Source organism: Canis lupus, chromosome 8, assembly GCF_048164855.1.
Source record: "Canis lupus baileyi chromosome 8, mCanLup2.hap1, whole genome shotgun sequence".
Taxonomy (NCBI): Eukaryota; Metazoa; Chordata; class Mammalia; order Carnivora; family Canidae; genus Canis; species Canis lupus.
In genome coordinates this window covers 24,383,212-24,398,175 of record NC_132845.1, presented here as the reverse complement: position 1 = coordinate 24,398,175, position 14,964 = coordinate 24,383,212, and the positions used below count along the sequence as shown (strand labels likewise).

At 36.8% G+C, this 14,964-nt stretch overlaps 1 long non-coding RNA gene and 1 pseudogene across 1 annotated transcript in view; one reads left to right on the top strand and one right to left on the bottom strand.

The window, feature by feature from the left end:
- Positions 1–9,659: 9,659 nt before the first annotated feature.
- Positions 9,660–11,824, bottom strand: LOC140639160 (bifunctional 3'-phosphoadenosine 5'-phosphosulfate synthase 1 pseudogene; annotated as a pseudogene).
- Positions 11,825–11,827: 3 nt separating this feature from the next.
- Positions 11,828–14,964, top strand: part of LOC140638013 (uncharacterized) — a 481,686-nt gene continuing 478,549 nt past the window's right edge. Inside the window, exon 1 of the long non-coding RNA XR_012035131.1 lies at positions 11,828–12,089. This is a non-coding gene — a long non-coding RNA (uncharacterized lncRNA). The remainder of the gene's footprint in view (positions 12,090–14,964) is intronic.

The following is a 14,964-nucleotide window of genomic DNA, read 5'->3' as shown; positions in this document are numbered from 1 at the left end:
TACCATAGCCATTTTATGGACAAAAACGTAAAGTCAAGTTAGTTGCCTAAAGTCATGGCATGCGACAGAACTGAGACTTAAACTCGGGTTGGTGAGACTCTGGAACTGAAGCTCTTAATGCCTACAAAGTAGGAACCCTCAAAGGATTTAGTAAGAGGAAAACAGCCCCAATCAGAGAAAACTCAGATAGAATCCTGGTTCTTAAGGCAGGAAACTGATCTGAAGGTTTGGTAACAGAACTCCCTTTCCTTGAATAGGAGGTTTAAGTAGAGACAAAGTTGTAGGAGCAAGAAATGAGCTGGTTTCTTGAACTGGGACACAGGACCTAGGTCATGCTTCCTTCCAAAGCTCACACTGGTGGTGCTAGTGAGAGAACAGAGCTGCCAGCTGTGGAGGATAGAGCACTGGACCTCACAGTCAGCATGCACATGCTCATTCACACTGTGAACATTCTCCACCATAGTTAAATCTGTCCTTTCCAAGTTTAGTCCCCTCTCTTTCCTTACAGAGAAGTCTTTCTCTAAACAGATGTACATCAGTGGTTTTTTTAGCTGTGACTGCTCATTAGAAGCACCTGAGGAGCTCACAAAACTATCCATGTGTGGACTTAACCTCACACCAATAAAATCACTCCTTGGAGATGAAACCCTAACATTACTATTTCTTAAAAGTTTCCCCAGTCAATTCTAAGGTGTGGCCAAGGCTGAGAACTACTGATGTAAATCAACATTTCAGATTAAGGTAACCATCATTAGTGTAAATTGGCTTATAGTTCTTAGGTGATGTATATATTTGTTCCTTATACAGTTATTTATAATTTTAAATATTTTTGAATTATAGATAAAGATATATTACTTAAAAATATTTTGTTTATTTATTTGAGAGAGAGAGTGCACAAGCATAGGGAGCTATGGAAAGAGAGGGAGAAACAGACTCCCCGCTGAGCAGGGAGCTGGATGTAGGGCTTGAACCCAGGATCCTGTGATCATGACTTGAGGCTAAAGCAGACACTTAACTGAGCCACCTAGACATCTCAATAAAGATATATTCATAATAGGAAATTTGTAAAATGTAAATATATAGGACAATTAGAAAATTAATGATAATGTTCATTTTAATAACATGTAATGAATTGAATTTTAATTCATTTAGTAGAAGGAAAACAAGTGAAACCCAAGATGTGCTGAACTGCAAATAAATGTTTCTTCAAAAGAAAAGATACTTACTTATCATTTCCCAACAATGTGATTGAAACCTGAAAGGCTCAGTACAATAGCTAGGAGTACTAGCTAAAAGCCTTTTGGAATGCATAGAAGAGTGTCCGAGAACATGATAGAACTTGTCAGAAATAAAAAATGAAGAGAGAGCTGAAAGACACATTTGTAGGCTAGTGTTATTTCTAAGGCTACAGTTGGGCCAGGATTGGGTAGTAATGGCCCAACTTCTAATAGAGAAAAGGTGCTAGACCTATGCAAGATGAAGTCTTGGAACCAGGACCCCTAATAAAGAAAGGTGACATGAGGGGGCACCTGGGTGACTCAGTGGTTGAGCATCTATCTGCCTTTGGCTTAGGTCGTGATCCAGGGGTCCTGGGATCAAGTCCCACATCAGGCTGCTTATCCCTCCACCTATGTCTCTGTGTCTTTCATAATAAATAAGTAAAGATTTTAGAGAGAAAAAAAAGAAAGGTTACATGAAAGTCCTTACCCTCGATGGAAAGGTAAACTAGGAAGAAAAAAAAAAAAAGTAAATTGTCTATACTAGGCTGGGCTCAAGATAAAAGAAACTTCTTTTATGACAATTTGTATCTCATACCCAATGCACTGAACACAGTTTATGTGCCTTCTCAAATATGGTTGGCCTCTCACATCTCTGGAGCCTTCAGCTGTTTCATCATGGACATCACCACCTATGGCCTCTGTTGGATCAGCTGCAGTTGCCACCATCTTATCTGTTAGCATCTGTAATGGTTTCTATGCTTTCCATGGAGGCTATAGCCATTCTGGAGACCAGACCCAACTTAACTGCACTCAAGGAGACACTCTGGCTCCTCCAACCACTTATGGATTCAAATAAAGTGCCACGCTTGTTTGGGAAATTCAAGTTAAAAAAAGATCATAATTGGACTATTGGTTTGTAACACTCTGGCAAATATAGCAGAGGTAAGAGACCATGACCCAAATCTTGTAAGATTTCCAGAGATAAGTCATGCAAGACAAATTCACAATTCAAAAAAATAGCAAGCAATACACACATACACAAATAAGCCATAATACAAAATATTTTTGTATACCTTTTTTTTGCATAATTCATTTTTTCCCCTCATGAGTCAGGAGGAAAAGAAAATCCAGCAGATGTATCCACCAAGAGCTCCACATAACAAGAATATCAAATGGTAAATAGAAAATTTTGAGTTCCCTCCATCCCTACCCAAAGCAAATTCTACAGGAAGAATTCAAATGCAGTAGTTTATGTAGTAGATGGTCCCAGGATATACTAGTAGGAGATTGAAAAAATTGGATAGAAAAGGGAAAACAGTCAGTAGACAAAAAGTTATAAACCAGTTTCTATTTTGGGCAACTGGATCCCAGTTTCACTAGGAACTTTCCTAGAAAAGATAGAACATACCTCAGTGTTATCCCAAATGAGAGACAAGGAAGCTGACTTAGACATTGACTTCTCATCAATCATCAGATGAAGGATGCTTCTGGGAACATTAACTCTCCCAGCCTTTGGATTTGCCTTGTGTGTGGGCTGGGTATGCTCTGGGGTCAGGAAAAACTAATCAGGCAGAGAGCTGCAGGCGTCCAGTAATAGACTTTGGCTTATAGAGGTGAATGTCAAAGGGTTATAAGCAGGAATATCAGAATTTGACTGCTCAGAATGTTTAAAGAAATAAAGACTGCAATAAAAATATTTTCAAAAACCATGGAACTATTAGGAAAATAAATAAGCAGCAGGACTTTAAAGTAAACTGAATAGAACATTGAGGAGGAACAAAAAGATACCTCAGTCTGAGTGGATGAGTTAAATAGAGACAGCTAAAAAGAGACTTAGTGAAATAAAATAAATATAAAAAAATTATACAAAATGAAATGCAAAGGGATAAATGGTAGAAAATATGAAAGCAGTTAAGAAATATCACGTTTGGAGTGAAAAGTTTTAAAATATATTTAAATGGAATCCAAAATAAATGAACAGAGAACATGGAATAGAGGAAATATTCCAAGAAATAATGGCTGAGAATTTTCCATAATTATTAAAAGATATAAAACTGCAAAGTTGAGAATCATTCCCAAATCTCACGCAGAAATAACAGGAAATCCACTGAACACACAATTAGGCATATTCCAGAAAATGCAAAACATTGGAGACAAACAGGAGTGTTACAAGTAATGTGAGAGAAAAGAAAAACTAGGGCAGATTTCTCAAGAATGAAAAGGGACAGAAGTATACTACCTTTAAAATGTTTGAAGAATTTGCTGTTGATATAAAATTGAATTTTCCATTAAATTATAATTAAAAAAAAAAAGAATAAAGTCAAGATGTTTTCAGACAAAGGAAAATGAGATTTTACCACCAATGGAGTTTGTCATACCTCACTGAAGACATTTCTTTTGGAAGAAGATGGGGATAGACACAAGAAAGAAAGTTTCTTAGATCAAAGTTCAAGGAACTAGTGCTTGTAGGCCAAATCTGGCCTACAGTCTGAATTTCCAAGGCCTGAGACCTAAGAATATTGTTTTTTTTAATAGACTTTATATTTTATAACATTTTTAGGTCTACAGAAAAATTGAGCAATAGTACAAAGAATTCTCATGTATACTCTTCCCATCCTCATTCTAGCTTCCCCTATTATTAACATATTGAGTTAGTGTATGTTAAGATTGACAAACCAAATTTGATACACTATCAAATGTGTGTGTGTACTTAGATGGTACACACACATATAAATGTACCTGCACATAACCACATGAGTGTATGTACACATACACATTAGTTGGTACACACACATACACGTGTGTGTGAGTATACCCATACATATATAAATGCATACACACATTTTATATTGGTAGGTCTTCTTGGAAAATTGACTTCTTTATATTATGTCTCTGTTTATACTTGCTAGAGTAATTTCTCTTGAGGGCGGAGCTTTGTTATGAAGAGCAGAATGCTCTGGGTATATTTCAAAATGGTTACTTTTCCCTTCTGCCTTTTCAAAACAGAGGTTTTTTTTTTTTTTTCCTCTTCTCTGGGCTACTGGAAGTAGAACTCCTGGAAGTGTAGGGGGCCTACCTAAGACTAGCCTCTGAGGAGTTTTAACTCCCAAGTTAGTCCACAGTCTTCAGCAACTTATCAATTACCATTCCCGTTCCCACTGATTATTTGCTCCAGCTCCAGGAAAGCTGTACAGTATTGTATGAAGCCAATAACATACGGGACTTACTACAAAACCTAGTTTACCCTACATAATACATATATAACTTTCTAGCCATTGGTAGAGGGGAAAATTAATGTAAAATACCTGATCAATTCAAAAGCAAGCAGGGAAAGAGAAAAGAAAAAAAAAAGCAGAGAAAAAGCAGGATAAATATAAAACATAAAGTTGTGGAACTAAATCAAAATGTACTAGTAATCATAATAAACACCAATAGAGTAAACACGCAAGTCAAAGTACAAATATTTTCAAGTTTGGATAAATAACAAAACACTCCTTAAACAGTTATCACATAAAAATTAGAAAGTTAAAGGATAAATATGTTAGGCAAACACTAAACAAAATAATTTGGTAATATATCTGTGTAAATATGTAAATATAGCTATGTAAGTTTCTATTAGACAAAATTGATTTCAAAGTAAAAATACTTTAGGGGTGTAGAATATTCAATTTAATTAAGTATTATAATATTTAATAAAAGAAGGTCCAATTCTCACAGAAAGACTAAAAAAATCTAAATTTATAAGCACCCAAAAGCATAGTCTTTATATATGTATACATTATATATGTGTTATATATATATATATATATATTTAAATATTTTATTTATTTATTCATGAGAAACTCAGAGAGAGGCAGAGACACAGGCAGAGAGAGAAGCAGGCTCCATGCAGGGAGCCTGACATGGAACTCGATCCCAGGTCTTCAGGATCAGGCCCTGGACCAAAGGCGGCGCTAAACCGCTGAGCCACCTAGGCTGCCCTGTAATATATTTTTAATACATATATAGCAAAGCTGACAGAATTGTAAAGTAAAATTAATAAGTTAATATGCACAATAGACAATTTTTAACTCATTCATAGTAGTTGATAGAGCAAACAAAATATTAGTAGAGATATGGAAGAATTGAACAACAAAATTAGCAAGTCTGATGTAATGGGCACATATAGAGCTCTATATCCAACAATTAGAGAATGTATACGTGGAACTTTCATTAGAACTGAGCACATTCTACACTATTAAGGCGCTATTAAAAAGAGTCAAAGAATTGCTAAACAGGTGATTTTTTTCTGTTAAAATGTACCTAGTTCAGAAATAATTAAAAATGCTAATTTAAAAATTGATTTGGAAATTATAATAAAAGACACTTCAAAATAATCTTTGGGTCTAAATACAAATACCAGTGGACATTAGAAAATATTTAGGAGTGAAAATTGATGAAAACATGGCATTCTAAAATTTAGGGGATATTGGTAAAACATTACTTAAAATAATTTTTAAAAACTGGTCATCTAAGTTTCCAAATTAAAGGGGTTATAAAAATAACAGAATAAACTCAAAGTAAATTTAAATACTGAAAATAATAAGAGGAGAAAATTAAGTGGAAAAAAAGATAAGAGATGAGCCAAACATTCACTTTTTGAAAAGTCTAATAAAATAGAAACTCCCTGGCAAGATTGAGCAAGAAAAAAAAGAGAGAAGGAAGAAAGAAGAATATTGGCAGTGAAAGAATAGTATCATAGCCCCAGAAACATGAGTTTTTTAAAAGAAGATATTATAAACAATTTTAAGTCATTAAATTTGAAAACTTAAGATAAATGTTTGAGAGAAATAGAACTAGCCAATAATAATTCAAGAAGAAATTAAAAACCTCACTAATCCTAAATTATTAATAAAATGAGTTGATGGTTAACATCTAAGCCTCACCCTCCCAAACCCCATCAAACCTGGCTATGTGAACCAGTGAAATAAGACAAGATTCCAATAAAAATCTCAAAGGGTTTTTCTTTCTTTTTTAGTTTTACCTCTATGAAAATTGACAAGGCAATTATAAAATGTGTGGAAGTGCAAAGGGCTTAAATAGCCAAGATAATTTTGAACAAGTACAATATAAGACGATCTCTTTACCATAAACACTTATTACAAACTATAAATAATATAAAGCTATGAACAACAAAAGCACCGTGCATCGTTCTAGGAAAGATAAATAGACCAATGGAACTGAACAGAGATTTGAAATAGATCAATGCACAGATGGAAACCTGATATATGGCAGAGGCGACACTGCCTACCAGTGAAGGATGGGCTATTGATTAGTGTTCAGAACTTTGGTTATCAATATGGAGAAAAAAAGATTGAGAAGCTCTGTCTCTAACCAAACGCTGTTAAGTAATTTTGTGTGGATTAAAGATCTAATTGTGATAGACAGCAATAATTTAAAATGTTTTGAAGGAAATTATAAGAGATTATATTTACAACTTCAGAATAAGGAAAAGTGTAAATTGTAGTCAGTCATTTGTTTACTTGGTAATATGAATTCAAATATTAGGATGGCCCAATAATTTTTACTAATGTAATAATTTTGTTACTACTTTTTCCCTGAACTCGTTTTTCTATGTTATGTATACGAAGACTTGGTGGGTCACATTTTTTTCTTCCCTTGAGTAAAATACTATTGTTCAAAGGATCAATAACATTTCATAACTCAAGCCAAGTAATTTTATTTTTTTTAATTTTTATTTATTTATGATAGTCACGGGGGGGGGGGGGCAGAGACACAGGCAGAGGGAGAAGCAGGCTTCATGCACTGGGAACCCAACATGGGATTCGATCCCGGGTCTCCAGGATCGCGCCCTGGGCCAAAGGCAGGCGCTAAACCGCTGCGCCACCCAGGGATCCCAAGCCAAGTAATTTTAAAACAGACTTTTAATAGGTAGAGTTCTTCAAACCTCAGGTATTGTATTTTCTTTCTCTAAAAAAATACATGGGGAAAATGAGTTTGAAATGTGCATTCAACTAATAGGGGGAAAGTTTAGTTTTATTTTAAAAGAATAATAAAATTTGTGTTTTAAATGAGCCTATTTAAAAAAATAAAACTCACTGAATAACTCATATAAATGATGAATTAAAATATACTTACATCAAGTTCTAGATTTGGAATACAGTATTACAGAACGTTTATAGCAATTACTCTTAATCCTCTTGATCTAGGACCCTATTTATATATATAAAATTGAAGACTGGAATATAATATTTTTGATATCATCCTTTTGCCAACATTTTAATATAATTGTTAATGACAAACTTGACTGAAATATGATTGAAAAGTCAACCCTATTTTTATATAGTCTGTAGTTTTACAAATATGGGATTTTCTGTTCATTTGATTGCATACAGGAGTCAGGTATAAATACTTTGTACATTTGAAGTGAGAAAATGAAGATAAGAGTGTAATTCATAATTGTATTCCTTTTCCCTTTTAAGTAACAAAGCAATTTCATTAATGTACTTATTTGGAGGTAGTTTTAAATATTCTACTAATTTGAAAATGCAAAAACTATCTTTTTCATAGACTAATAAGATGCATCACCATATTTTCATTAATATTTTTCTGTGGCTGTCTCAGGAACACTATTCCCTTAAAATACCTGAAGGATATTGGCTACATAAAGGAAGGCAAGCAACTTTAAATGTTATTTATTCATCCAGGAATAGAGGCTGTTTGCAGCATGCAACACCAGTTTTTCTTTTTTGATTAACGTAGGTGCTTCTGAGTGACCCTTACTAATATATGCAAGGAATTTGAATGAAAGATGGGAATAGACGATATATTCAGTGCACTGACGTTGCATGGTAACAATCATCACAATTTCAAGCCTTGGCTCCATCATGCAATATAGGAAAATACAAAATACTATCTTTCTTTCTTTTTTGTTTTAGCCTGGAAGGCTTTATTATGATGTTAACTTTTTCATTGATTCAAAGGCAAAAAGTAATTGAAAATAATTTTTGAGATTTCTGGTCTACATAGAATGATTTTAATGCCATGTTATAGAATAGTGCCTGGAAACCATTTTGAAGATTATTTTTTTATTGTTTTCCTGGCATCTATTTCACCTCTCTCCCACTTAGGTTTTTTGTTTGCTGTAACCAAGGGTATTTTTACATTTGGGGAGGAAATTTGCTCCTTCCATTTTCTCAGCCTTGCAGTTTGGGTGAGACTGAATGTGTGTGCTGCCTTCGGGTGGATCTTCCCTGTCTAAAAGCCAATCGGAGAGTATTGTAACCTTGTCACAGTGACCTGCTCAGGGAAGGACATGAGTTCCAATTATCAGTGAAGGGAAACTGATTCCCAGGACATGTATAGCAGCTACTCTAAGAGACTCTAGCTTTCCAGAGTGTTTTCCTATAAGGAAAGGACATCTGGAATTGCAGCAAACATTTTGCTGAAATTACCAGAAAGAACTTGGAACTCCCAGAGGGCTACTGGGATAGCATGTAGAATAGAGAGAATATGAGAAAAAAGGTCCTTGGAGATCTCATCTGAGGTGCAAGATGAAGCTTCATTTGGACTTTTCTGTTACATAAGTCAATACCTCCTTTACTGTTTAAAGTCATTTTGAGTTTAGAACTTTGTATTTATTTCATTTTTTTTTTGTTACTTATTACTGAAACATTTCTATCACAAGTACTACAGGGATATTTTGTGTTTGACAGACTAAAGAGGGACAAATATTTTAATTCTTATTGAAAGATTCTTTGGTTTCAAGGAACAGGAAGATACAAATTATAGATTAGGAATTATTGGAAAGACTTGTAGAGATGGAACCAAACAGCCAAGAGAAGGAAAAGCTTTTCACCTTGCTTAATGGGACCTCGAGCCTCTCTCTTTATGATATTAATGTGATGTTTTATGTTAATTGATTTTGATGTTAAAACAATCTTTCATTCTTAGGATACATTACATTTTATTTGGTTATGGTATCTAATTCTTTTCATTTATTGTATTTAGTTTCTAGTCTTTTATTGAGGATTTTGCATCTATATTCATAGAGGATATTGATCTTTGTTTTCTTCCTTCCTCCTTCCCTCCCTTCTTTCTTTTCTTTTTTTAGAAGCCAAAAAGTTCAATTTTATTGAATAAAAAAGTTTCTTTGGGGCTTACCTCAGATCACAGGACTACTTTAGATTGTAATAGCTGAAGGTCAATAGTTGATCAGAAAGAAGGAAGAAAGAAAGCAGTTTATTTTTAATGCAGAAAAATAATCTAATTGTAAGAGATGTCTTTATACAATTCAACAAACTAGGTCTAGCGAAATTTACTGTTTAGTGGACTTTTATTTCTGTTTTCAAGGGATGAAAAGTGAGGTTCAATGTATATCTTACTGGTTACAACACTATAACAGCTTAAGAAAATCATGAGATAGGAGCATAAATATAATATAAAAAGACAAGACTTAAAATTTTATTATAGGAATATTAGCTATAATAAGTGGAACTCAAACCAAGCAGTGTGTTACACTGGTTCAAAAAGAACTCATAAGGCAGACCAAAGCTTTATTAGTTAAGGAAAATGGTCTGTTTGTAGGAAGCGTGTCTAGACAAACATTACTTCGAAGAAATGCTAACAATAACTATGTGGTTCCTCTTGTTACTCAGTGAAGTGTCAAAGGTGAAGTGACTGGGCTTACAGCTTAAGCTTTCTCCAAGGATTTGTAGTATTGCGTCAGCACAGTTCAGGGCTTGGGAGCCATGACACCTTCAGATTTCTGGCCTTCTTTGGCTAGTTTGCACATTCAAGTTCCTGAAATAAATTCAAAGTCTTCATGGTGTTCAGGGTCACAGTAGTCTGTATGCTTCTTTTCCTTGTAAGTTGCAACTCAGAAGGGAACTATTTCCAAGGTGATTAGGCCAGAGGCCATTGTCAGTACTTTGGCGCCATGAGTTGGCTCATAAGGATGGTTCACCGTTTCTGAAAGAGGTCTGCCAGCAGGCTCTTGTCCAACAATGACAATGTTAACATTGTCTCCTGCAACCATCCATGCTCTCTAATGCCACTGGACTCCAGCTAGTTTAGCATACACGGTAGGAGATGGGAAGATGGCCACTACTGTTGTTTTAGGATATGGAACTCCCTCCTCTGGCACTGAAGGATGCAGCTTCATACACATCAAAGCAGCATCATTGTCCTTTGTGCAGGTACCAAGAGAGTGAAGGAGAAGGGCAAGGTGCCTGTAGCCACTCTCTAGAAGTTGCTTATAGGTATCCTCTATTAATAAAGCATGTCCACAGTACTAGATTAGACCCAACCTAGCATGCACTGGGTTGTATAATTGAAATGCAATGACAGCATCAGCATTCATATTTTTAAACATCTGTTATAGCTCAATAGGAGTAAAACAAAACTCATCAAGACCATTGTTCCAATAAATTCAGTCCAAGGCCAGAAAATTTCCAACCAGCCAACCTCCTTGTTCCATAACTTTCCTGATGTAAGGGTGGTTCTCACATGTTGTTCCCCACTGTCTGGCACCAGAACCCTCCTTTCTGTGCTCAACAAACTTTGTATTGTGAGGAATAGCCACACAGCGGTCCTACATCAGAACAAATGTAGACCAGCCATCCAGCATCTCTTTCCCTCCTGACTAGTTGTCAGAGCTGCAGGCAATGACAAGTTAATGATACCTCCATCCATAAGACAATGGAAATGAAGGCACTGCGAGGACTCCCTCTCTCATAAAATCATTCAGTGGGGTTGCCCAGCCTTCTGCTAAAACTTGCACCCACTGTATATCCATTTTATTTTCAATGCTGGTAATATTTCTGCAACTGTTTTTGCCAAATTAAGTTTATTTTCTGGCATTTCCAGTTCTTTTACTTGGTAAGTGGCATGCACAGGTACAGTATCCAGTTCCTGTAGAAGTTCCATAACTTGTTGGACATGGTCATTTACCTCACAGGAGTCTGTTTTCAGCACCAATTATGGCGCCTCTGTTCTTTTATATTCAGAATCCATTCCAGTGAAACCTTAATTCCCCCAGCCCTGTCTTTTTTTTTTTTTTTTTTTGAGTCCTTTGACATCTCTGCATAACAAACACGCAGAGGAGCATGAACAAATACTTCAAAAAAAAAAGGTAAACCATTAAATTCTACTCTCAAAATCAATATTGCATGTATGTTAACCAATTAGAATTCAAACAAAAAAGTGAAAAAAAAGTAAACTCTCGTGAAGCTGCCTTGCGTTATTGCTCTTCCGAGTATAAGGCTGTAGAAAACTTGCGAGTCAACCAAGCCTGCATCTGCAAGCAGTTTACCGACTTCTGCAATGCATGGAATAGTCTCTTCTATGTCTTCAGGGCTGAAGCCAAGATTTTATTGACACCTTGGTGGCTGCTGTCATCACTCCAAGTATAGCGTGGAAGCTGAGGGCGAACCAATACTCCTCCGAAGCCATGTTCACCGTGGTCTTCCCCGCTCCACACAGGCCTGCCCGTTAAACCACACAACCGGAAAGCCCCCACTGGCCCGCACTACCTGGCCTCTCCTGTTCCTGCGGGCACGGTGAGCTTGCCTGGCGACGTTAGCGGCTCTCTGCAGCTCCGTCACCGCTCAGGCTCCGGGGACCCGCAGGGCCGCAGACAGCGCACCGGCGCTGCGGTTCTCCGCGCGGGAGGCGGGAAGCTGAGGAGGCTGACGAGGAGCCGGGCGAGGCGAGAGGCCGGGCTGTCCTCCCTCGCGCCCTTGCGTCTGGCGCGCGGACGCACTGACGTACGGACGCACCGCCGCGCTGACGCAAGCAGGCGCTCCCGCTCGGAACTTCGATGGAGCAGCCAGTGGCCGCCGCTCTGCTGCGGGTCTCCGGCAGATAAAAGTAAGTGTGCGAGTTTTGTTTTCTTGTGACATCTTTCGTTTTGGTATCAGGGTAGCTGGGTTTATAAAATGAATTGGAAAATGTTGCCTTTTCCGGTTTTTTTTTTTTTTTTTTTTTTTTTTTAAGTCTGTGAAGGGTTGGTATTAGTTCACATTTAAATGTTGGTGAGAATTCATCAGTGAGGTCGTCTGGTCTGGTTCAGGGCTTGGCTTTGTGGGGAGTTTTATTTTATTTATTTTTTAAAAAGATTTTATTGATTTATTCCTGTGTGTGTGTGAGAGAGAGAGAGAGAGAGAGAGAGAGAGGCAGAGGGAGAAGCAGGTCCCATGCAGGGAGCCTGACTTGGGACTCGACCCCGGGTCTCCAGGGTCACGCCCTGGGCTGAAGGCGGCGCTAAACCGCTGAGCCACCGGGGCGGCCCTGTGGGGAGTTTTAAAATTACCACTTAAATCTTTATTTGTTATAGATCTCCGATTTTCTGTTTCCTTTTGCGTCACTTCAGTAATTTGTTTCTGGAATTTGTCCATTTCCTCTAAATTATCTGATTCGTTTGTATACAATTGATTACAGGGTTTCTTGTGCTACTTTTTATTTCTGTAAGTTTGGTAGTGACACCACTTTGAATCACTATCCTTTCATTGTAGTCATTGTCATGCCTCACAGGGTAAACACATCCTTAAACCTGTATTTCTAAACACTAGACTGTCAAGTTAAATATTCTCTGATTTTTAAACAAGTAGAATCATATAGCATATATTCTTTTTTTTTAATTTTTTTAATTTTTATTTATTTATGATAGAGAGAGAGAGGCAGAGAGAGAAGCAGGCTCCATGCACCTGGAGCCCGACGTGGGATTCGATCCTGGGTCTCCAGGATCGCGCCCTGGGCCAAAGGCAGGCGCCAAACCGCTGCACCACCCAGGGATCCCATATAGCATATATTCTTGTCAGGCTTCTCTTGCTCATTTTTTTTGTTTGTAAAATTCATCCCTGTACCTGTAATTTGTTCATTTCATTGATGTATATACTAGTCTATCCAATGTCTATACCACAGTTTATTTAGGGACATTTGGTTATTTTCTTTTTTTTGTTTTGTTTTAATATTATAAAAATCACTGCTGTTAATGTCCTTGAACACGTGTTGTTGCGTGCAAGCATGTGGTTGTATTGGTTTATACATAGGAATTATTTACCAGGATATAAGGTTTGTGTCTGCTCAGCTTACTTGATAAAGCCAAAGAATTTTCAGTGTGGTTAAATCAGCTGAGACTCTTGTTAGCAGTATTTTCCATTGCCCTGCTTCCTTGCCGAAACTTAGTTTTATACTTTAAAAAAAAAAAAAATCTTTAGTTATACTAGTTTGGGTACAATGGTATCATGTTCTGTTTTTTTTTTTTAAGATATTTTATTTATTTGCTCATAAGAGACACAGAGAGAAAGGCAGAGATATAGGCAGAGGGAGAAGCAGGCTCCATGCAGGGAGCCCAGTATGGGACTCAATCCCAGGACCCCAGGATCACGACCTGAGCCAAAGGCTGAGCCCAGGCATCCCTCATGTTCTGGTTTTAATTTGCATTTATCACAGCAAAGTTAAAGTTCTTTTTATATTATTTGTCATTTAGATTGCCTCTTTTGAAAAGTGCCTATTGGGTCCCCTGCCTATTTTTCCATGGGATTATCTATTTTTATCTTAGGTTTATAGGAGTTTTAATATATTCAGGTAAGAGTTTTGTTTTCTCCATATAGATATTTAATCAATGAAGCATGATTGAGAAAGCATCTTTCTCACATTATTTAGCCATACTTCACATGTCTTAAATCAATTGTCCACATATGCATAAAATTTAATGTGACCTATAGATATGAAGGAGCAAAGGAGTGAAAGATTAAAAGAATCTGGAGTTGGAGAGAGAGCTGTAGTTGTAGGAAAGACATAGATAAGAACTGGGTCTAGAAGGTTACAATGCCAATGAAAAGGGCAATTTGTGCACAGAAAAAACTGGGAAGCATAATGGTTGCCAAATATGCTTTATGTTCCTTCTCAAAAAGAAACTCAACAAGTTATACTTCTTCACGATAGTCACTACAATCTTCAGTAACTTGTTTTTTACTATGGGAAGGATATCCTGATTGGACCCTTAGAATATGGTATATTCCTGAACTGTTGTAGGCTTTTATTTCCTACTCCCTGGCATGCATATGTCTTACTAAGGCATCTCAAGTGCTTGCTACTTCCTGTTCATTAGATCCAGTTAGCATAATGTCACAAATGTAATGAACCAGTATCATGTTCTATGGGATATCAGATCAGGGGGCCTCAAACTATATTATGACAGCACAGGAGTTGACATAACCCTGAGGCAAGACCATAAAAGTATACTGTTGTACCTGTGAAGGCAAACTGCTTCTGATTATCTTTGCTGAAGGGTATAAGAAAAAAAGCCAGGTCAATCAGGTCAATTGCTGGATGCTAGCTGCCAGGGGCTGGGTTGATTTGCTCCATTAAAGATATCACTTCTAGAAATGCACCTGTGATTGGTATCTCCACCTGATTAAGTCTGTGATAATCTACTTTCATTTTCCACGACCCATTTGGTTTGTGAACTACACATACAGCTGTAAGAAATTGGGATATTATAGGAATATTTAAAGTCTTTGATAGTTTTACTAACCTCTGTAATGGCTCTAAGAATGCAAAATTGCTTTTGGTTTACTTTTCTTGACAGATGTGGAGAAAGGTGGGGAGTTCTGTGGGTTTTCATTTGTCATTTTCTACTATAATAGATTTCACTGAGTTTCTACTCCTTCCCACTAGTACCTGATTTTAGCACAGGACATTTAATCACTCAATCTGTACTGCCATTCTACAACCCTTA